Source organism: Acomys minous (assembly GCF_964271855.1).
Source record: "Acomys minous genome assembly, chromosome: 7".
Lineage (NCBI taxonomy): Eukaryota > Metazoa > Chordata > Mammalia > Rodentia > Muridae > Acomys > Acomys minous.
Window position 1 is genome coordinate 70,863,281 of NC_140488.1, and position 24,867 is coordinate 70,888,147.

Sequence of the window (24,867 nt, forward strand, 5' to 3'; positions counted from 1 at the left end):
GGAATTTTGACAGTAATTGCATTGAATCGGTAGATTGCTTTTGAAATAATATCCATTTTAACTATGTTAACCCTGCTGATCCAGAAGCATAGGGGATTTTTCCATCTTCTGGTATATTCTTCAATTTCTTTCTTGAGAGACTTTTTGTCACACAAGTCTTTCACTTACTTTGTTAGAGTTACACCAAGATATTTTATATTATTTGTGGCTATTGTGAAGGATGCTGTTTCCCTACTTTCTTTCTCATCATTTATTGTTTGTATTTTTGAGTTAATTTTGTATCTAGCCACTTTACTGAAGGTGTTTATCACCTACAGGTGTTCTCAGGTAGAATTTTTGGGGTCAGTTATGTACACTTTTATATCATCTGCAAATAGTGATACTTTGACTTCTCCCTTTCCAATTTGTAACCCCTTGATCTCCTTTGGCTATCTTATTGCCCTAGATAGAACTTCAAGTACTATATTGAAGAGATAGGGAGAGTGGGCATATCCCCACTCATCTTGTCTCCATTTTTAGTGGAATTTAAGTTTCTCTCCATTTGATTTGATGCTGGCTGTTTGCTTGCCTTTACTATGTATGGGCCATGTATCCCTGATCTTTCCATGCTTTTAACAGGAACGGATGCTGGATTTTCTCAAAGCCTTTTTGAGCATCTAATAATATGATCATGTGATTTTTTTCTTTCAGTTTGTTTATATGCTGGAATACATTGATGAATTTTTCATATGTCAAACCACCCCTCCATCTATGGAATGAAGCTTACTTGATCATGGTGGGTGATGTTTATTATGCATTCTTGGATTTTGTTTTTGAGTATTTTATTGAGTTTTTTACATGAATATTCATAGGGGAAATTGATTTAAAATTCTCTTTCTTTGTTGGGTCTATGTGTGATTGTGGCCCCATAGAATGAGTTTGACAATGTTCCTTCTATCATGTGGAATAGTTTGAGGGGTATTGGTATTAGCTCTTCTTTGAAATCCTGGCATAATTCTACTTTAAAACCATCTGTCCCTGGATGTGTTTTGGTTGGGAGGTTTTAATGCGTGCTTTTATTTCTTTAGTGGTTATAGGACTATTTAGCTTGTTTATCTGATCTTGATTTAACGTTGGTAAGTGGAATATATCAAGAAAATCATCCATTTCCTTTAGATTTTCCAGTTTTGTGGAGCACAGGCTTTTAAAGTAAGACCTAATGATTCATTGGGCTTCCTCAGTAACTGTTGAAATGCTCCCTTTTCATTTCTGATTTTGTTAATTCAAATTCTGCCTCTGCCTTTTAGTTAGTTTGGCTAAGGGGTTTTCTATCTGTTGATTTTTCTCAAAGAACCAGTTCTTCATTTTAGTGATTTTGTATTGTTCTCTTGTTTCAAATTTATTGATTTCAGCCTAGAGTTTAATTATTTTCTGCTGTTTACTCCTCTTGGGTGTGTTTTTTCTTCTAGAACTTTCAGGTGTGCTATTAAGTTGCTAGTATGAATAATCTTCAAATTATTTATGAAGTCACTTAGTGCTATGAAATTTCCTCTTAGCACTGCTTTTGTGTCCCATAAAGTTGGGTATGTTGTGCCTTCATTTTCATGGAATTCTAGAAAGTGTTTAATTGCTTACTTTATTTCTTCTTAACCCAGTGGCCATTGAGTAGAGAGTTGTTCAGTTTCCATGAGTGTGTAGGTTTTTTTTGTTTTGTTTATGTTGTTGTTGACATCTAGCTTTAATCCATGGTGATATAAGATACATGGGGTCATTTCAGTTTTCTTGTGTCAGTTGAAGTTTGCTTTGTGACCAACTATATAGTTAATTTTGGAGGAGGTTCCATGAGGTGCTGAGAAGAAGGTATAGTCTTTTGTACTTGGGTGAAAAGTTCTATAAATATTGGTTAGGTTAATTTGATTCATGACATCTGTTATTTTCATTATTTCTGTTTAGGTTTTGTCTCGATTGATGAGAATTGGGTGTTAAAGTCTCCCACTATTAATGTGTGTGGAGCGATGTGTGGTTTAAGCTTAGTAATGTTTCTTTTATGAATGTGTGTGCCTTTGCATTTGAGGCATAGATATTCAGAGTTGAGATGTCATCTTGGTGTATTTTTTCTTTGATGAGTATGAAGTGTTCTTCTTCCTTTCTTTTGATTAATTTTGGTTGAAAATCTATTTTATTAGGTATTGGAATGGCTACTCCCGAGTGTATCTTTGGTCTATTTGCTTAAAAAACCTTTTTCCAGCCTTTTATTCTGAGATAATGACTACCTTTGTTGATGAGGTATGTTTCTTGTATGGATCCTGTTTTTGCATATACTCTTATCCTGTACCTTTTGATTGGGGGAATTGAGTCCATTGATGGTTAGAGATATTAATTACCAATGATTGTTGATTCCTGTAGTTTTTATGTTGGTGGTGGTACTGGGTATGTGTTTCCCTTCTTTTGTTTCTGCTTGTGTGAAATTATTTATTTGTTGTGTTTTCTTAGGTGTAGTTACCCTCTTTGTATTGTAATTTTCCTTCTAGTATCCTTTATGGGGATGGGTTATTGGAAAGATATTGTTTAAATTTGGTTTTGTCATAGAATATCCTGTTTTCTCCTTCTGTGGTGATTGAAAGTTTTGCCATCTATGGTATCTTAGGGTCTGCAAGACATCTAATGTCTCTGTTGAAAAGTCTGGTATAATTCTAATAGGTTTGCCTTTACATGTTACTTGACCCTCAGCTCTTGCAGCTTTTAACATTCTTTCTTTGTATTCTAATTTAGTGTTTTGATTATTATGTGATGGGAGGATTTTCTTGTTTGGTCTAATCTATTTGGTGATCTGCAAGCTTCTTATACATTTGTAGGCATCATTTTCTTTATGTTAAAGAAATTTTTTTCTAGGATTTTGTTGAAGATATTTTCTGGGCCTTCAAGCTGGAAATCTTCTCCTTCTTCTATTCCTATTATTCTTAGGTTTGGTGTTTTGTAGTGTCCCACATTTCTTGGATGTTTTCTGTTAGAAACTCGTATCATTTTCTTCTATCCTATCTTCTATACTTGCGATTCTCTCTTCCTTCTCTTGTATTCTGTTGGTGATGCTTACATATGTAGTTCGTGTTCTATTGCCTAGGTTTTCCATCTTTAGGATTGCCTCAGTTTGTGTTTTCTTTATTGCTTCTATTTCCATTGTCATGTCTTGAACAGTTTTATTCATTTCCTTGTCCTGTTTGCTTGTATTTTCCTGTATTTCTTTAAGGATTTATTCATTTCTTTCACCTGTTTTATTGTGTTTTCCTGAATTTCTTTGAGGGGTTTATTCATTTCATCTTTAAAGGCCTCTATCATCTTCAAAATATTAGATTTAAGGTCATTTTTCTTGTGCTTCAGGTGTGTTGGGATATCCAGGGCTTGATGTGGTATGATAGCTGGATTCTGATGGTGCCATATTACGCTGGGTTTTGTTGAGTGTGTTCTTACTCTTGCTTTTAGCCATCCGGTTGTCTCTGGCGCTGGAAAGCCTCATGGCTTCTTTTGGTAGTAGGTCTCTAGGATTGCAGCTAGGCCCTGATTGCTTCATGCCTCTGGTGTCCCTGCTGGCTACTGACCTCTGGGATTGCAGGTAGGGCTGGGGCCTGGCAACTGTCCCATAGAGGGCATGGTGCAGACCACATCACTGCTGTGTTTGCCTGGAGGAACCTGGCTGGTAGTCCCTGATGGCTGCTGGCCTCTGGAATTGCAGGTAGATCTAGGGCCTTGGAACTGGCACATTGGAGAACATATGGCAAATCTCACTGCTGATGGATTTGCATGGAAGAACCCAGCAGGCAAGGTATTGGGGGAGGGGTGCTTCTGGTAGTTCCTGATGGCTGCTGGCCTCTGGGATTGCAAGTAGAGCTGAGGCCTGTGAAATGGTGTGTAGAGGGCACAAGACAGACCTCACCACTGCTGTGTTTGTCCAGAGAAACTTGACAGGCAAGGAATTGGGTGAGGGGTCTCACCTGGTAGTCCCCGATAGCTGTCTCCTCTGGGATTTTGATGCTTATCTGTTATTTTTCTATGCCAGCACCTTTTCCTAAAAGCTATGTGTATTTAAATGACAGAAACTGAGGGGAAGCACCTAGACACCTTGTTGGGTCAAGTGGACTGATGCGCTAATAGCTCTTTATAACTCACAGCTGCTGCTCTCAAACATGACTATGTGGGTTTGTGCCTTTGGAACTGTTTTGTAGCTTGTACATTAAAGAGTACTTAGGCCTAGAAAAGTCATAGCATGCTGGAAGCAGAGCTTAATGGGTCATTCTTCTGAAACATTGGGAGGTAAGAATGCTAGAAAAACACAGGCAGTAGAACTCTGGCTCATGAAGTCTTTGGAACTTGGGTCAGGAGCTTCACCAGCTACTTTGAGCTCCTTATAATTCCAGGGACCATCTGTGTGATATTTTGGCCAAGAACGTGTTTTCATTCTATATGTGTTTTGAGAACCTGTGTGAAGCCACATTTAAAAATAATAGACCAATTTATCTGGCAGAAGAAGTTTCAAAACAGGAGCACAATTTGTCTCTAGTTCTAAGAAAAGAACTGTGGTTCTTAGAGATCAGCACCACTGAAAAGAAATCGGTGACACATTGTGATGGTAGGAAAGGTGTCCCAAGGCTTTATCTCATGAGGACCCAAATCCATTTAAATGAAGAAACCCTGGCCTGAAGGCATTTCCTGATCCTTAAAAACAACTCCCCAGTAAAGTGTTTCTCTCCAGAGTCATCACACAGAAGGTGATAGGTCTGGGTGGCAGGCGATAGGCTTTATCCTAAGATGGCAGTAGAGACTGGTGGTATTATTCATATGTAGTAGATTTGAAGGCATGAGTAGCACATAATTTAGGAGGCCATGGAAAGCAGTTGAGACCAGGCAGCATGTGGTAGGGTCAAAGTACCTGCAAATAGGCCCTGAGAGGCCATTGTATGCAGTTGTGAAGGTGAAGCCTAAGTTTCAGTAGAGATCCCAGGATATTAAAGATGCTAAGACTATGGGGTGCCTGTTGAGAAAGGCAGCAAGTATAGAGCTGGAGGAATGAGGCTACCAAGGACTTTTGGATCCAGATGACAGATACGGAGCTGCAATTTGGTGTTTGTCTTTCTGGTTTAGGATTTTTAACTTGGTATGTCAATACCAGGTAAATAAAGGGAATACAAATAGTCAAAGAAGTCAAAGTATCCTTATATACAGCTTATAGGGTTCTATAATAAGATAACCTAAAACCTTGACCAGAACACGGAGTTGAGAACACTTTTAGAAAAATAGCAGGACATAAAACACATGGAAATCACTAGCATTCCTAAATACAAAGATACCAATAACAAAATTAATGAGGGATAGTTAAGGAAGGCTAGGAATGTAGCTTAGTTGGTAAATTGTCTAGTATGAAGGAAGTCTTCAACTCTACATAAAACTTGGCATGGTGGTAGATATCTGCAATCCCAGGCCTCAACAGTAATGACGGGAAGATCAGAAGTTCAAAATCATCCTCAGATACACATAAGTTTGAGGCCAGCCTACTCGATGTGAAGCTCTACCCACCTCCCATGCCTCAAAATAAATGAAGGAAACATTTCCATTTACAATGACTTAAAAATAAACAAAATACATTGAAATAAACCTAACTAAAGAAACGAAAGACCTCTAAAAATGATAATTTTTAAACACTGTAGAAAGAAACTGAGGAAGACACCATAACCACAGATCAGAAAGATCAATATTGTGAAAATTGACAGCCTATCAAATGCTATCTACAGGTTCAATGTAATATCAATAAAAAATCTAATGCCATTATTTACAGAAATATGAAAGGCAATTTTAATGTTCATAAGTATCTGCCTCCCTCTTTCCAATAAGACATGAGTGAGCTCTTAGCTGTTTCATTGCCATGCCTGCTAACATGCTTCCTGCCATGATGGTCATGAACTAACCTAACTCTCTGAAGCTGTTAACAAGCTCCCAATTAAATGCTTTCTTTTTTATAAATTGCCTTGGTCACGGTGTCTCTTCATGGCAATAGAACAGTAACTAAGATGTAAGTATAGTAACAAAAACAATATGGTACTGGCACAAAAACAGGCATGTAGACTGAGTGAATAAAATATAAGACACAAACACAAATACTCATAATTACAGCCATCTGACATTTGGTGAAGAGGCAAAAAACACACTAGAGAGAAAAGATAGCATCTGCAATAAATGGTGCTAAAAAATTGAATATCCACATGCAGAAAACTGAAGTTAGACCATTATCCCTCACCCTGCACAAAAATTAGATCCAGTGGATCAAAAACCTCAATTTGGAACCCCAAAACACTAAAACTGCTAAAAGAAATCACATACAGCATCCTATAAGATACAGGTGTAGGAAAGGACTTTTTGAACAGGACTACATTTTCCAAGAAATTAAAGACAACAGTTGATAGCTATGACCTCATTAAAAAAAATCATCTGTACAGCTAAGAAAACAATTAATTGAAGAAGAAACCAACACATTTGACAGAAGATTAATAGCCAAAATATTTTTTAAAATGCTTAAAAAGACACACCTAAAAATGGGCTTCAGATCTAAACAGAGTTCTCAATGGAAGAAATTAAAATGGTTAAGAAATACCTCAAAAAGTGTTTATCATCCTTAGTCATCAGGTAAGTACAAATTAAAATGACTTTGAAATTTCATCTCACTCCAGCCAAAAATGGCAAAGCTTAACAAAATCACTGACAATGAATGCTGATGATGATGTGGAAACAGGAACATTTGTCTATTATTGGTGAGAATGCACACTGATGCAGTCACTCAGTATGGAGAATTTTCAAAACCTACAGATAAATCCACCATATAACTAAACTGTACCATGCTTGGGTATATGCCCACGGGACTCAGTATGGTACTCCATAGATACCTGATCAGCAGTATTCATAGCTGCCTTACTCACAATGTCCTGGAAATGAAAACAATCTAAATTTTCTTGAGCAGAATAATAAATAATGAAAATGTGGTAGATATATGCAATGGAACATTACTCATCTGTAAAGAGAAATGAAATCATTAAATTTGTAGGTAAATAGAGGAACCTAAAACAGACTGTATTGAGTGAGGTAAGGCAGAGCAAGAAAGACAAATAAATGCTGCTTGAGCTTTCCCATTTGCAGTTCCTCACTCCAAATGCTCAGATATGAGTTTGCAATATAGAATAACCACAGAAACCAAGAAATGTAAAGGGACCATAAATGTGGATGGGATGAGAGTGGAAAAGCAGGATGCAGTTGATATGAAGTGGGAAATAAAATCTTGGGAAAGGGGCTCCAACTGGGGAGGAGAGAGGGAAGTCAATGCAGAGGATAAGAGTGGACAAATAACACCAAGGTTGTTTGATAAAGCCTCAAGGAGTCATATTATTCTATATTTATCAAAAATTATATATGTTGTTTTTATATATATTTACATGTATTATGTATAATTATATAATATGCATATATAATATATGTAATAAGTATATATATACATATATGTGTAGATAGATAGATACACACACACACACAATTAGGCTATTTGGGGTAACAAAGCTCCTCCATAAACTAACAAAATCCCAATACCTGATGTGAGAAAACTCCTTTTGGTAGGTTGGCTGGGGTAGTTCAAGTCACTTCTCAAACAATATAGTCTATCAGTGTTGCCTTTGCTGCCTATCAGAAGTTGAAGGTAGGCCACTATTGTTGAAAACACCACATATTTTGGACACATGACTTGGATGACCTGAGGTCTCACCTGAAAGCCTCTTTCCTGCTGTCTAGCTTCCATAATTCCAGAAAATACTGGGCAAGCTGCCAAGGGAGAGAAACAATTAAATATTCCTACTCAGTTGCAACACCTATGAACCACCAAAATTACCACCATGAAAAAATATGCACAAAGCTGTAGCAAGTAGTACTCACATGTCAGTGGTAACCAATAGCTGTCTAATTGGACTCAAGGCCCACTCAACAGGAAGGAAATCATGCCTGGGACTAGAAACCAAGCCAGCTTCCCAGGCCTAGTGAGGTCATACATTTTAAAAGAGAATCTACTAGTGCCACTTTTCTAGACCAGCATAATTCCTTACTGCATTTTAAATCTTATCCTTATACCTACAGATAAGTGTAACTACCATCTCTCATAAAAGAATCCTCTCTTTACAGCAAATCAAGACCATCACATACACACACACACACACACACACACACACACACACACACACACACATACACACACACACACATACACACACACACACATACATACACACACACACACACACACACACACACACACACACACAAGTGGACACAATGCAGAGATCAACAGAGAGAGAAGGAATCAATTAAACAATGCAGAGATCACAGGCCCGATGGATGCATCTACATCATCACAGCTCCTGCATCTATGATTCAGACATCTCAGAAGAAGGGGTGGAAAGATTGTAAGAGCCAGATTATTAGGAAGTCTGCTCGTAAATGGTATCTCCTAGAAATGGCTACATAAAAGACTGGAACAATAATGGTATCAATGAACATGTTAATGTGCAAGAGGGAAAGTATGCAGGGTCCCAGCCCTAGACAAAGAATTATAGGCAACTACTTACTGTTAGGAAAAGACTTAACTTCTCCCAGGGATGAGTTCCTTAATTGATTGTTCAATGCAGAATGGTCAGTATTGAAGCCGTATGTGCAAAAACAACAAAAATAGACTCAAAGTCTTAAAGCCATATGTGCAAAAACAACAAAAATAAGTTTAACATGATAGATAGATAGATAGACAGATAGAAATAGAGACAGAAACACATCCATCCATCTATACATATATACATAGAGATATAAAGAGGCTATCAACATGAGAGTCATGAGGGCATGAGAGTGATTCAAGGGAATGAAACTGGGAAAAAAGAGAGATGAGATGTGATACAATTCTATTTCAATTAGAAGCACAAAAAAAGAGAGAATGATTTCTCCTGGAATTGGACTTGTAGAGGGGTGTGAGCTACCTTGTGGGAATGGAACCATGATCCTCTGCAATAACAATGATATAGTGAACATTTTATAAATGTATTGAGTAAGGTGTCGAAATTGCTTTGTAGAATAGGTTGTCTTTGAACCTACAGAGATCTCCTTGCCTGTACTTCTCAAGTATTGCAATAAAAGTCATGTGCCACTATGCCAGGCCAAAACAAACAAACAAACAAACAAAAACAAGAAGAATTATGGAGGCATTACCATACATGATTTCAAATTATACTAAAAAGCTATAGTAACAAAGTACTCCAATAAAATGGGACTAGGTAGCAAGCAGACTTTACTATCCTAATATCTAATGCAGACTTCAAGCTAAAGCTAATTCAAAGAGATTTTTTAAAAACTATTTGAATTCTAATCAATGGAACAAGCAACTAAGAAGGCATTACTATCCTAAACGTATATGCAGAATTAAATGAAATTATACAGTGACTTAACAGATACCTATAGAATATTCCACCCAAATACTGAAGACAAAGCAAATATTAACAAATTCAGAAAGATTGAAATAATTCCATGCATCCTCTCTGATCATAACACAATAGAAGGCAAAGCCAACAACAAACAAATTCCTAGTAAGTACACATAACTCATAGAGATTAAACAACTCATTATTGAATGATGGACGGGTCAAAAAGAAATAAAAAAATTCATAGAGCTAAATGAAAATAAAAACACAACACAACAGAACTTCAGGAACTTATTAAAATGAGCCCTAAATGAGAACTTTTCATCTTTAAATGCCTACGATAAATAAATTAGAAAAAGCACAATTCAATGACTATAAATGACTTAATGGTGTAACTCACAAATTTGGAAAAACAAAAATAAGCCAAACCCAAACCCACTAAAATGGCAAGAACTAATAAAAGAGCCAAAATTAATGAAACAGAAACAAAGAAAACAACAAAAAGAACCAATGAATCTAAGAACTGGTTCTTTGAGAAGATAAACAAGATTCACAGACCTTTGGCTTAACCAATCAAAAGATGGAAAGAGAAGATCCAAACTAATGAATTAGAAATGAACAGAGAGACATTAAAACAGACACCAAAGAAATTCAGAATGTTATAAAGGAATACTTTAAAAACTTGTAATCCATTAGGTTGGAAAACTAAAGTTAATGGATGAATTTCTAGATTCTGCCAAACTGCTGAAATTAAAGCAAGAAGACATCAGCAACCTAAAACAGACCCATAACAGACTCATAACAAAGTAATAAAAAGCCTTCCAAAAAAAAAGTCCAGGCTCAGACAAATTTCCAGAAGAATTCTACTAGAATCTCATAGAAGATCTACAAACAATACTTAAACTATTCAAAAAAGAGAAACAGGAGAACTACCAAACTCCTTCTATGAAGCCAGTATTATACTCATAACAAAACCAGGTAAAAGACACAACAACAACAACAAAGCTGTAGCAAACTGAGTACAGACATACATCAAAAAATTATCCACAATGACCAAGTTGGCTATATCTCAGAGATGTAGTGATGGCTTAACTGATGCAAGTCAAAAAATGCAATAAAATTACATTATTTAATTTAAAAATTAGACTTAAAGATAAAAATATAATAATCTCAATAGATGCAGAAAATGCCTTTGGTAAAATCCAACATACCTTTATGATAAATGTACTAGAGAGTAGGACTAGAGACAATATACCTGAACCTACATTATTCTAAATTGAGAAAAATATGTTGCAATATTATACATAAGAGATCTCAAATATTCGACCAGAAAACTTTTAGAAATGATCAGTAGTTTTATTAATGTGCCAGGATACAAAACCAACTTGCAAAAAATCAATACATTTTCTTTACACAAACAGCAAACATATAGACAGAGATATATAATTGACACAACTCAATCACAATAGCCTCAAAAATAATGAGGAATAAGTCTAACTAAAGAGGTGAAAGATGTCCATAATGAAAAATTTAAATCTCTGAAAAAGGAGACAGAAAGATCATAGAAAACAGAAAGACATCCTAGAACACAGATTGGTAGAATGTGGAAATGGCCATTCCCCCAAAGCCATTTGTGAATTCTATGCAATTCCAGTAAAAAAAACTCATTTCATTCTTCACATAAATAGAATAAATCTACCCTAAAATTCATATAGAACTAGGAAATGTTCTGGATATCCAAAATAACACTGAAAAAAAGAAATATACTACAGAGCCATAGTAGTAAAACTATATGGTAGTGACACAAAAGCAGACATGTAGATCAATGAAACAAAATTGAAGACACAAACATGGGTACTGTAACTATGGCCATCTAATATTCAATCAAAATGTATATATAAACACACTAGAGAAAAAACAGAATCTTCAACAAATGGTGCTAGGAAAACATTACACTTTTAGAGGAATGGAATCAGGTTCAATATCTTTCATCCTTCACAAAAACTAACTCCAAATGGATCCACATCCTAAATATGAAACCTGTAGTAATGAAACTGCCAGAAGAGAGCACAGTCACTACCCTACACAATATAGACGTAGGAGAGGACTTTCTCCATGGGATCTCACTTATCCAGGAAACGAGGCCAGCAATTGACATGTGGGACTCATAAAACTAAAAAGCATCTGCATAGCTAAGGAAACAAGTGAGTGAAGAGGAAGCACACAGAATGAGAGGGAATCTTTGCCAGCTATACATCTGGCAGAGGATTGATATACCAAGAACTCAAAAGACAAACTAAAAAAAAAAAAAGACCCATTCATAAATGAGCTACAGATCTGAACAGAGTTTTCAAAAGAAGAAACAAAAACTGCCCAAGAAATGTCTCAAAAACGTTCATCTTTACTGGCAATTAGAGAAATGTAAATCAAACAACTTTGAGATTTCATCTTACCATACTCAGAATGGCAAAGATCAACAAAATAACTAAAAAAAAACAAAACAAAACAAAAACCAAGAAATGCTAGAGAGGATGTGAGGAAAAGAGAACCTTCTTTCACAGTTGTGGGACTATTAATTGGTCTGGTTGCCATGGAAGTCAGTATGATGAACCCTCAGAAAGTTAAAAAACAAATCCATCATCTGACCCAGCTATACTACTTCTTGGCATTATGCCCAAAGACCTTGACAGCCTACCCCACAGATACCTATTAAGTCAGAGTCACTGCTGTTCTGTTTACAATTGCTAGGAAATGGAAACAACGCATTGACCTTCAGGCAGTTAATGGATAATAAAATGCCGTACACATACACTATGGAATGCTATTCAGCTGTAATGAAAAGTAAAATCATGAAATGTGCAGGTAAATAGATGGAACTAGAAAGGATGATATTCAGTGAGGTAATCCAGACCCCAAAAGACAAGCATTGCATGTTCTCTCTCATCTATCAATCCTAAGTCATCAGATATGACTATGTAACCTGGAGTAATTGCAGAATTCAGCAAAGTAAAAGGGGACCATAGGTTGGAACAAGAGAGTTGAAGGTGAAATTCAGAAAAACACAGACTGTCTTTAATTAATGAGAGTGAGGAAGATAACTTTTAGAAAAGGATGGAAGTGAATAATGTAACAGTAAAAATATCTTAAAAATTATAAATGATTGCCTGCATGATAGGCTGTGGTCAGACGGGTGAAGAGGAACCCTCCCCACCCTTGTCAGAGGTCTATGGGAGGGGAATAGGAAGGAAGAGGAAAGGAGGATGGAAATGGGAAGATACAAATGAGGGGGTAACAATCAGGATGTAATATGAATATATTATAATAAATAAAAATTTAAAATGTAAAAAAAATTATAAGGGAACATATTGTTACCTAAAGTGATATAAAATACATATAAGTTTATGTATACATATACAGTTTAAATTACATCTTCCCATCTGGGCTGACAGTACTCTTCTCAAGAGCCATAGACTATTTAACAAAAAACCCCAACACCAGGCATGAGAATTTTGCGTTTAAGTTGTCAGTCAGGGTTGTGCAGGAGACTCCCAAAACATTATAGGCTGTTGCTGTTGTCCTTGATTCTCTCCCAGAGGTTGAAATTAAGTCCCAATAGCTGAAGAAATTATGTTATTCAGACACATGATCCAGAAGACCTAAGCTGGATCTGATCTGAAAGCCTTCTTCCTGAGGATTAACTTTCATGGTACCTAGAGACACCATGCCCGTTTCTAAGAGGGCATCAATCAATAGCTCTACCCATCTGTTGAACCACAACAATGACCAGAATAGCATGAAAACCCCTCGGGTGCAATAGTGGCATGCAAACCTTGGCATTAACCAACAGCTCTCTAATTGGTCTTAAGGCCTTTTCAACAGGGAGGAAATCATGCCTGGTACTGCAAACTCAGCCAACTACCCAGAGCTAGTAAAGTCATGAACCTTTGAGGAGAACCTATAACCACCACTTTACTAAACCGGCATAACCCCTAACTACATTCTAAAAAATTTAACTCTACACCCACAGATGAGGGTAGTTCTCACCTCTCATCTTTGTACAGATGGGAACCATTACTGGAAACCACAACTTATAACAGTCCAGAGAACAAGCTAGCATGTAGTTTCCAGTTCCAACTGATACAGCACAGTTGTTACCCCTAAGGTTCAGGGATCACTGAGGAAGAGGAATAAGAAAGACTGTCCAAGCCAGAGAAACAGGAAGTTTGATATGAGATTTTTGTCTCCTAAAAATGCCAGAGAGGCTAAATCCATGAAGTGTCATCAGCCTGGTTGCCTAAACAATACCTAAACAATGACGATACCAATGGACGTGCTAATGTGGAAGGAGGAAAACTCTCAGGCCTCAACCCTACACAAACAACTACTAGTCGCTGGGGAATGGTGCAACCAGGAGAAATTGTCTCCCCCAGGGAAGAACCACCTGGCTATCCAATGCCAAGTGACCATGCCTGAGACCATATACATACAGGTAACATTATACAAGGGAAAATGCAAGGGAGGGGTTAGAGAGAGGAAAGGGATTGGGGAAACAATGTAATAATAATAATTTCAAAAATCATTAAAGACAGCATTAAGTTTATCCTTAACTACTCTAAGAGTATCATCTAGTAGCACTAATTGTGTGTACGCTGTACCTCTTTAAAACTGAACCTTTGTTATTATTACACAGGTTTTGGTCTGGGAACATAGCTTAGTGAGAAACACTTGCTCAGTATGTATAAGGCTCTATGTTCAATGCCCAGTACTACAAAACCAAAAATAAGAAGCCTATTGTTGAACGATTCCACATTGCCCCTTGCTCCATCACTTAATGGCCACAATTCTACTTCCTATTTATAAGTTTTGATGCTTTAAAACCTCATATAAACGGAACTTCGTAGCATTGTCTCTTTTGTGACCTAGCTTACTGCACTAGGTATCTTTTCGAAGTGCAGAACAGCTGCTGTTAAGTGGCATGCCACTTCTGCAGCTTATCTCATTTCAATTCCTTCCAATAGCCCTGTGAAATCTGTTTTATTTTGTTACTTTGTGGTTTAAGTAAATAAGGCTCAAATCTGTTAAGTAAGTTTTCCAAAGGCCACACAGCCAAATATAGCCTGCAACATTCAAAGATGTTTTCCCCAAATCCCTTGTTGTTTCCATTAGGACACTGTCACAGCTGTGCTGATTTGATCAATATCCATGGGGAAGACAATCAAAAAACTACGTGAATTGGCCTGCTTTCTTAGTGTCTGATTATTTGTTTGGTTCTAGTTTAGAGAAGATGTAGGCATGCATGTGTGGGTTTTTTCTGAAATGCTGATAAGAAACAGAACAAGCTCTTAGAAAAAATGTAAGCCTGGAATGTTCATAATAAATCTCTAACATTCCAAGTTTATATGGTCAGCACATTTGGACATATTTTGGTATAAATGTGAAAAATACAACAGTGAACATTACAGCTATAGCAAAGAGGTTGTCAAAGACTAGGCATAGGAATAAATATCATCCTAAACTTCAAAATCCTAAATACACAATTGAGCAGAGTCTTTGCTTCTTTCTGACTAAGTAAACAAGACAAAATACCAAAGTCTAATTGCTCAGGTCTTTTGCCTATTTAGGGGGTTACTATTTCTCTGATTACTTCTTCTTCATGTAATATTCAATGGGGCACTATCCTCATATTCTCTCTCTCTCCCGCCCTGCTCCCCCACCCCCCGCCATTTGCCTGTGTTCACAGCTGTCTTAGTTAGGGTTACTTTTGGTGTGATGAAACACCATGATCAAAATAAGGGGAAAATGGGAGGGAGGGATGAATGGGAGGATACAAGGGATGGGATAACCATTGAGATGTAACAAGAATAAATTAATTAAAATAAAGGAAAAAAAAACAAAAACTACTTGGGGAGAAAAAGGAGTATTTGACTTACATATCCGAGGTCACCAGCCCATTGAGGGAATCCAAGGCAGGAACTCAAATGGAGTGTTAAACCCTGGAGGCAGGAGCTGCCGCAGAGACCATGGAGGGGGTGCTACTTACTGCCTTGGTCCTCATGCTTTTCTCAAACTGCTTTGCTATAGAACCCACGCCCATAAGCCCAGGGATGGTAACACTCACAATGGGCTGGGCCTTCCCACATCATTCGCTAATTAAGAAAATGTCCTACAGGCCTGCTTACAGTCTGACTTTACGGAGGCATCTTCTCAGCTGAGACTCCTTCCCCTCAGATGACTCTAGTTTGTGTCAAATTGACAGAATTCTAACAAGAACGACTGACCCCTTATCTACTTGACACACAAACACATGAGATTTCAGTTAGAACCTTTCCTTTCTCGTTGTCCCCAAGATGTCATGTTAATATTAATATCACAATATAAAACAAATAACCTTAAAAGTCCCCCAGTCTTTACAATTTAAATACTTTTAAAACTTCATTCCTCTTTAAAAATCCAAAATTTCTTTAAAAGTTCAAAATGTCTCAACTGTGGGCTACTGTAAAATACAAAACAACTCAAATACTTTCTTACTTCAAGGGGGAAGAACCTGAACAAAGAAAAGCCAAATGAAATGCCAACTGTGTAAATAACTCAGGGCCCAGTGTCTGGGATCCACTCACATTTTGGACTCCTCTAAAGGGCCTGGGTCACTTCTCTGGCTCCACCCACTGCCCACACAGCTTGTCTTCTGGGCCCCAGCTGGTTCCATTACACTGATGCTGTTGTTCCTGGAGGTCAACCCATGGTACTGGCATCTCCAAAATGCAGGGGTCTTACACTACAGCTAGGCAGCACTTTCATCAGTAGCATCTCTTGGCCTCTCAGAAACTCCATCCCTGCCACACAGTGCAAAAACTTCAGCTGCTCTCCATGAACCCCTCATGCCTTTAAAACCAGTACAACTTGAGTTACTTTTAAGCAAGTGCAGCTGCCAGCATGCGGCCCAACACTGGCCACCTTTGAACACACCTCTTTGTTCTGACCCTGAGGAAATTTCCTGGAAGATTTCACCTCAATGAGCTCATCTCTTCTTAATCACTCTTAATTTTTCAAGTCCAGCTGACCAGCATGGATTGTCCCAGAAAAGCAAAAGTTTCACTTTAGTGGTTCTGGTATCTTGTTAATCATAGCCAGTTCTTCAGCTCCAGCTGACCAGAACCACAGATTCTTAATTCAAAATATGCAATGGCTCCAATAGAGTTTTTAAACAACTCTCCAACTTCTTCTTAAAACTTCACAAGCCAGGCCTCCATCATCTGCACTTCTCTCTCAACACTCTTATCTTCCAAGCTCCCACAGAGCGAGTCACCAAGCTTTGAAAACTCCATGGCTTGTCTAGCCCAAAGTTCCGAAGCCTTTCAACAATCCTCCCCTAAACAACATGGTCACATCTGTCCCAGCAATACCCTACTATCCTGGTACCAATTTCCATCTTATTTAGGGTTGCTTTTGCTATGATGAAACACCATATCAAAAGCAACCTGGGGAAAAAAGGGTTCATTTGACTTACATATCCTGAGTCACTGTCCAATTGAGGGAAGCCAAGGCAGGAACTCCAACCTGGTGGGAACCTGGAGGCAGGAGCTGATGCAGATGCCATGGAGGGGTGCAGCTTCCTGGCTTGTTCCTCATGGCTTGCTCAGCCTGCTTTCTTATAGAACCCAGGACCACCAGGCCCAGGATGGCCCTTCTGACATTGTGATCTGAGCTGGGCCTTCTCACATCCGTCACTAATTTAAAAGATGCTCTACAGGCCTGCCTAAAACCTGATCTTACAGAAGCATTTTCTCAGTTGAGGTTTGCTCCTCTCACACAATCCTAGCTTGTGTCTGGTTGAAGTGAAACTAGCCAGCACACCAGACCAGAAGTAGAAGACATCAGTAGAAGACAATTTTCAAAAGCAAAATACTTCTGAGACAAAATGATACCAAGAGTTGTTATGTATTATGTGTCAATAAAACTAACCGATTTTTTTCTTAAATATTTTATTTAATTTTAATCTATGTGCATTAGTGCGAAAGTGTCAGGTCTTAGAGTTACAGACAATTGTGAGCTGCCATGTGGGTGCTGGGAATTGAACCCGGGTCTTTTGGAAGAGCAGGTAGTGCTCTTAACCACTGAGCCATCTCTCCAGCCCAAACTAACCAATTCTTAACAGTAATAAATGTTAACCATACTAAACTTAGTCTGGCAATATATGTGAGGACTCATGTGTTAAGCATTGTGGATCTGGGGAAATAAAATGTGCATTCCTTCTAAGTTATTATGTCCTAAAGTTCTCCAGCCAAAATTGTTAGCTTATAATAATTTGCAAAATTATCCTTTCTCTGGATTTTTCTCATTTCCATAGGCCAAACTTTAAAGAGTGGCAGTGCACTTCTGTATGTTGAATGAGATCAACTATTACTATAAACCTGAGAGAAAAACTTAGTATGGTGTCATTTTTTTCCATTTTCATTGGCCCAATAGTATATCACTGAAAATGAAAAGTAGAGTGGTATCCATCAGTGAAAGGAGAGACTGTTTAATCCTTTAGGGTCCAGTAGCAGCTTTTGATGAGTTTGCCAAGCAAATAACCATTCTAATTATTTAAAACAAAACTTCCAGAGTAGGAGTAGAGATTAATTCTGGGAAAAGGTCTGTAAATGGCAGGATATAGCTTGTAGTAATTTCTCTTTTGTATGCTTTTTTGAATTCACATCAAAGGAACCTGTTATTCCATTCCATTCAGGCCAATCTTGGAGGCAAAAATAATCACTTTTTCTTGTTAGCTTTAACAACTATGAAACACTATAATTGTGAAAAGAAAAATACTAAAAACAAAGCAAAAGTGGCAGGCAGCAAATGAGGGAAAATTTTAGCATTAGGAAATAATCACGTTTATAAAAGGCTGACATTTAGTCTGTTATAGCTTCTCTGATTCACACTCTGAGAAAGAACTGACCGCCTCTTAAAATTCTTAGACTGAATGCTCCACTATCGACTTTATTCTATAAGGCTTTCCCAAACTTCAAAAAGAGTCATGATAAGAAGTTGCTTTTGAAGGAAACAATTGGTTTAATAAAAGAGATGATCAGGTTTTTTTTTATGAGTGAGCAGCAAAGTATCACATTTCTCTAGGAAAATTAAGGTATAAGGGGCCATTGACACCTATTTCTTCTTCACTTGGAAGAACAAAATATGCTGTTTACAGAACCAGAAAGGCATGCAACATTTTTTATGTTATGGTCCAATGACACATGGAAATCAAAGAAATATAAGAATGTGACTAGAAAGGTCCTCAAAGTGACTACTATGTAGTCATTTTGCAGTTGGTCTATCTTTTATTTATACATACAGCACTAAAGCTTCCTGCCAAATGCTGGCTCTGGCTTTAATGATAAGGTTTTGTTATAGTGAGCATATCATGATAGGTAAGCCAGAATGATCATACCAGGCTACATATCATCATAACCCAGAGGAAGTTACCATTACTTTATTATGAAGTAACTTTCAAAAGAGTTATCTGATACAGAACATATTGTACTGTTAGATAAAATACACATAACTCATTCATAAATGTACTATGTGAAGCTACTTTACTGTAATTAAAATAATGGCCACTGTTGTCAATTGTTTTCCTCCCATAAGATTCCATAAGATTTGAAGTTTAACTACAGCTAATGGAAGCTACTCCAAACATGGTCTCTAGTTCATGGATATGCTACTACAATGTCTGATCACTATTTTATGGGGCTTAAATTTTTCTCAAATGGAGAAGAATTCAGTCTTCTGGCACATAGGAGGACCTTCTTATGTCACAAGTCATAAGGAAATAAAGGTAAAATATGGATACCTTAAGCATAATTCAACAGGGCTGGAGAAATGGCTCAGAGGTTGAGAGCACTGGCTGCTCTTCCAAAGGTTCTGAGTTCAATTCCCAGTAACCACATAGTGGCTCACAGCCATCTATAATGAGAGCTGGCACCCTCTGCTGGTGCACAGGGGAACAGGCAGGCAGAACACTGTATACATAATAAGTAAATCTTAAAAAGAAAAAAAAGCATAATTCAAGATAGAACAACTGGTATGTGACCTTTTCTGTTCTTTCTAGTTCCATTATTTTGTTAATATCCTGTGCTCCATACAGCTTCGTGTTTAAACTACACTTAACACACCATTGGTACTCAGAAGCACTGAGTATATCTAAATATAATCAAAATTTGAACTTAAGAATAATCTGTATATTACAACAACAACAGTTTTGGGGTCCCTGACCAATAAATGTTGCAATTTACTTCACTAAAAACTATGTTATGGCCTTAAGAGTCAAAAGATTATTCAGTGTTTGTGGAACAATTGAGAGAGAAGTAAAGATTGAAAATGGTGCTAAAATCAGCTCAAAATGATGGAAAGGAGAGAAAGATAATGTAACATATGTAAAGGAGCTCATGTGGAAACCCATATGAAGCTTTCAGTATTATGGAGCAAACTTAAAACGTTCTGTTCCCTTCCCAGAGAAACAATGGGGCTCAGCAAAACACAGCATGTACCAGTCTAACTTACTCATTGTATACAGAGAGAAAGTAAAGACCAGAAAAGAACTAACCAAGGTTACACTGAACACTCGTCAAGGAATAAAATTGAAGTCGAGACCATGAACTCTAGTATCAGACTACTTAGACATACACTTTATGCTGTCACTTAGTAATGAGTGACTTTGAGTATTATAGTATTAGTATCATTTGCTTCTATGTTTCAATTTGTGAGCTGTAGATAACAAAGTAATTTCTTATACATAAAATGCCCAGACCAGTTTGGTAAGTGTAAATATATCCCAGGAGTTATTCTTTCTTTCTTTCTTTCTTTTGGGGGGTTGTTGTTGTTTTGGTTTTGGTTTTTTTTCTGAGACAAGGTCTCTCTGTGTTAGCCTTGGCTGTGCTGGACTCACTTTGTAGACCAAGCTGGCCTCCAACTCATAGTGATCCACCTGCCTCTGCCTCCCAAGTGCTGAGATTAAAGGCGTGTGCCACCACGCCCAGCCTAGGAATTCTAACACATCATGTGACTCTTCTGTACTCCAAAATCCATTTGCTCATGTGAGCTTGAACTAGACCTAGAGATTGATCAAGTAACTAGAAAAATAGTTTTGTGAAGTTTGTCATAGCTATGTTGAGCCCCATTTTAATGTTGTGGAAAGACCATGGGTGTTGGCATAGAGTAAATCTAGTTTGGCATCTCAGAATTGCTGCTTTTGAACTTTGTGATCCTACCAGTTGTTAAATCCCTTTAGGACTAAGGTTTTATATTTTAAAGTCCTAATAATTACTACTTTTGGGAGAAGTAGTCATAGAACCAAACTTTTAAAGGTTCACATTGTTATTCTACAAGACCGTGATTAGTACATTTAGGTAATAAACACTAGAGAGGGAGCAGGAAGACTTAGAGGAGCCCCAGATAATCTTACCAGGAGTAATGACTTGAAGTCAAGCAAAGGAAATATTAAACCACAGAATAGGAAAAATGGAAAGGAAACTGTATTAAATAGTAGAATGATTGTTCTCAAGGGAAAATATGGAAGTTCCTTGGTTGGAGTCATTTTTATATTATATTGAGGTAAGGCAAAACAGAGTCCTGGCGAACAATCCTTCTGCGCCTGAGAGACTAAGAGGATGAGCTAATATTGGTTTTACATCTATCTTTTCTCTAAGTCAGGGGTGAAAAAGTATCCTAGATGTACAACTGCCTAGAGTCTGAGCCAACTGAGGATGATAACAGTTAAAAGAACCACACAGATATGAAGGAGAAAGGAAAAAAAAGAAGGAAACATGGGGGGATTACAAGAGGGAATCAGGAAAGAGACAAGAAAAGGCAAAGAAAATGAAGAGGAGTCAAAATCAGAAGGGAGTAGAGTTAAGCAGAGGGAAGAAGGAGAAGCAGAGAGGGGTAATTTACAAGGAATTCTCCCAAGGATCCAAAGGTGTCACCAGCACGGTGGTACTAGTCTCCTGTTAGATAATGATACATGCTCCCATTAAATAGGCCTGTGAACTGGGACTTGGCTGCAGAAAACAGTTGATTCCTAGCAGCTGATAAATAAACAATCCTAAGCCTAGAGATGATCAGACAGAGATATCTTTTTTTTTTTCTTCACGGTGAAAGAAATGTCATTTTTTCCCTGCTCTCTAAAAGGTAAACAATGCTTGTTTCCTAGAAACAGTTGGGAGTATGGGAAAAATATCATCAGTTCTTGCCAGCCCCGGAATTCATTCCAGGGCTCCAATTCCCTTTCCCATCATTCTGGCTCTTTAGCCAACCCGTTTGCAGAGACACAGTTCCCCACCCATCATACCTGTGCCAAAGAAAGAGACTTTTGCACTCCTTGAGAGCCTCCAGGCCTATACTAGTGTTCTTTACATGAAAGTAAGACTATTTAAACACCGCCGTTCAAAAAAAAAATCATCCATTTCTAAAAGCTTTCTCTTACAAAATATCAGAAACATTTGCACATGACACTATCTGTGTCACCATGGCTTATATATGACCTGATACTGGTTTTCTGCTTTGTTTATGCTTCTTCCTCCAACTTTTCATGTAGCTCTTGCTTCTTCTCATACCTCAACGTCTCATGGCTTTCTACCAGATCTACCCAACTTCTCTTTACATTATTCCACGGGGGAAGTAGGTACCTTTAGAGGATACCATCATCATCATCATCATCATCATCATCATCATCATCACCACCACCATTTGTGCTAGGGGGCACATATGCTATGCACATGTGGAGGAGGTCGGAGGAAAACTTTCATAAATCAGTTCTCTCCTTCTACCCCCACATAGGTTCTAGGGATTGAGCTCCTGTTGTGAGAGTTGGTGACAAGCCCCTTTACCTGCTGAGCCATTTTGAGGGCCCATAGAGACAAGTTTAAAGGTCAGAGGTTGCAGAAGGATTCACTCTTCAAACGGTCTTCCTTTTCTAACCTTAGAGAAATTTCCTTTTAAACATTATCAGAGATCAAACTGCAGTCATGCCACCAAGTGTAAGAAAATAGTAATCCCCATTTTTGGTGTACTTTCTAACTTTCTGATTAACTTTACATTCATCCACAAACTTCAAACTCAAAATGATTGTGAAATTGTGATCCAACTACTCAGTTTACACTGTGAAGAAACAGGTAAGCATAACCCAGTTGAAAATATATTTTTTGTTTGTTCAGGATTAAAACAAGGACAGTGTGCATGGTGCACAATCACTGTATCCCTGAGCTCTACTGGATGGTTCAGTTTTGGCAAACAGTAATAAAATCTCACCATCTTTAATATGAAAATTACACATTTGTTCAACGGTCAGTGGGCAGAAATAGCCTTGTAAATAGTAGCATATATGTGTCCCTACTTGGAATTCCAGACTTCATGAATAAAATTTCCTTTTTACTAACTTGATTTGTCACTAATATGAACATTATTGACTGTCAAGATTTTAAAAAGGACTTAAAATACTTTATACAATTCCCACTGATGAATGAATCTTTATGCACTATATATTTAAATATATTTTATTAATTTATTCATATTACATCTCAATTGTTATCCCATCCCTTGTATCCTCCCATTCTTCCCTCCCTCCCATTTTCCCTTTACTCCCCTCCCCTATGACTGTGACTGAGCGAAACCTCCTCCCCCTGTATATGCTCATAGGGTATCAAGTCTCTTCTTGGTATAAGCACTATATATTTTTTACATTTTTTATTAAATATTTTTATATATGTACTTATTATACATATATATACATATATACAATAAACTACCTACAGCAATCAGGAATTTCATATATATATATGTATATATATATATTAGATTTATTGTGTTTTGGCTATTTGTATTATCAACTTAAAACATCTATCTAGACCTAAAAACATCTTAACCCCTAAATAACTAATTAATTATAAAACTAAACTATCTGGTCATCAACCCCATCAGAGACTTGAGAAGGGATAAAATTAATTACCTGAGTATTCAGGGAGTGCAGGTTAGCAACTTCCCAAATGAGAAGATGACAGAGATGGTATGATGCCTGAACAGTTACCCAAGATTCTCTATAATGTTGAAGCATCATCTTCAGCCTTCTGGCCCAATATATATGACAAACATATTTGTGAGGCAGAAACAATTGAGGATTTACTTACCTGTCTTGGCAGTTTGGCCACCGACTTTGTCTGCATCTAAACTTGCCCATTTTTAGGTAGAATTCTGTCTGTAGTAGAAATGAGGACATTTTGTCCAGTGGCTTGTTTGCCACGTTTGAAGCCATCTCCATATTTTTAATTCATTGGCATAGAATTTTGTATATAGATGCAAAATAAGTTTAATTTTAGATACATTGGTATAGAATTCAAATTTAAGATTATTCTTCACACACATTATATATATTTCTACTCTAATATGTGGCATTGTACCTATACAACTCAATTATAATACAAGGTTTACTTCCAGTATTTTAAAAGTACTATTGCAAGCTGTTTAGGATAAGTAGTTATACAAGTTAATTGTTAGTTGATCAAATCATAGTCATATCAATTACTAGTCTATTTTTATCACAATAATACACATCCTAGGTATAACAGATAGATATGATTCTATAGGGTAAAATAAAGTCTTCAAAGCCCTCAGAGACGTACAGAATATGGTATTTAAAGGTATTTTTATTATTTTGAAGATACATTTACAATGAGACAGATTAACTCCTGGAAACACCCAGCCTACCTCTAAAGAAGATGATGAGCATCAAAGAGCCTCCTTTTGAAGATGGCTTCAAATGTGGCAAGCCAGCCACTGAGCAAAATGCCTTCATTTCTACCACATGCAGATTGCTGAATAAAAATGGCAAGCTTGGATGCTGGCAGAGTTGATGGCCAAACTCTGCCAAGACGGGTAAGCAAGTCCTCAATAGTTCCTGCCTCACAAATAAGCACTACTTTTGAAAGCATGTGCTGAGGATTTATTTATTTACTTATTTATATTTCCTTTATATCTAATTGTAGGTCCTTTCTTCTCTTCTCCTGGTCCCACATGCACTCCTCCCCTACTCCTCAGATAAGGGGAGACCCCCCTCCACCAACCCATACCAGCACATCAAGTGCCATGAGGGCTGAGCGTATCTTCTTCCCTTGTGGCCGGTGGAGGGCAGCCCCACCAGAGGTAAGTGATCAAAAAGCAGGCAACAGAGTCCATGTCAGAGACAGCCCCCTCTTCCCTTCCTAGGGGACCCACATGATGGCCAAGGTACCCATCGATTATGTATGTGTAAGGGGCCTAGGTTGAGTTTATGCACTACTTTTTAATCAAATGCACTACTTTTTAATCAAACGTCAATTTGGATATCCCTTGCCAACTTTCACTAACCAGAAATAAATACTTTTGTCCATGCA

General features: G+C 37.4%; 1 long non-coding RNA gene across 1 annotated transcript; it reads left to right on the plus strand.

Moving 5' to 3' along the window:
• The first annotated feature begins 699 nt into the window (after positions 1-699).
• LOC311602172 lies at positions 700-24,650 on the plus strand. Its single transcript, XR_014780701.1, has 4 exons — positions 700-775; positions 13,721-13,952; positions 24,156-24,370; positions 24,481-24,650. It is a non-coding gene; the product is annotated as an uncharacterized lncRNA (long non-coding RNA).
• Positions 24,651-24,867: the final 217 nt, after the last annotated feature.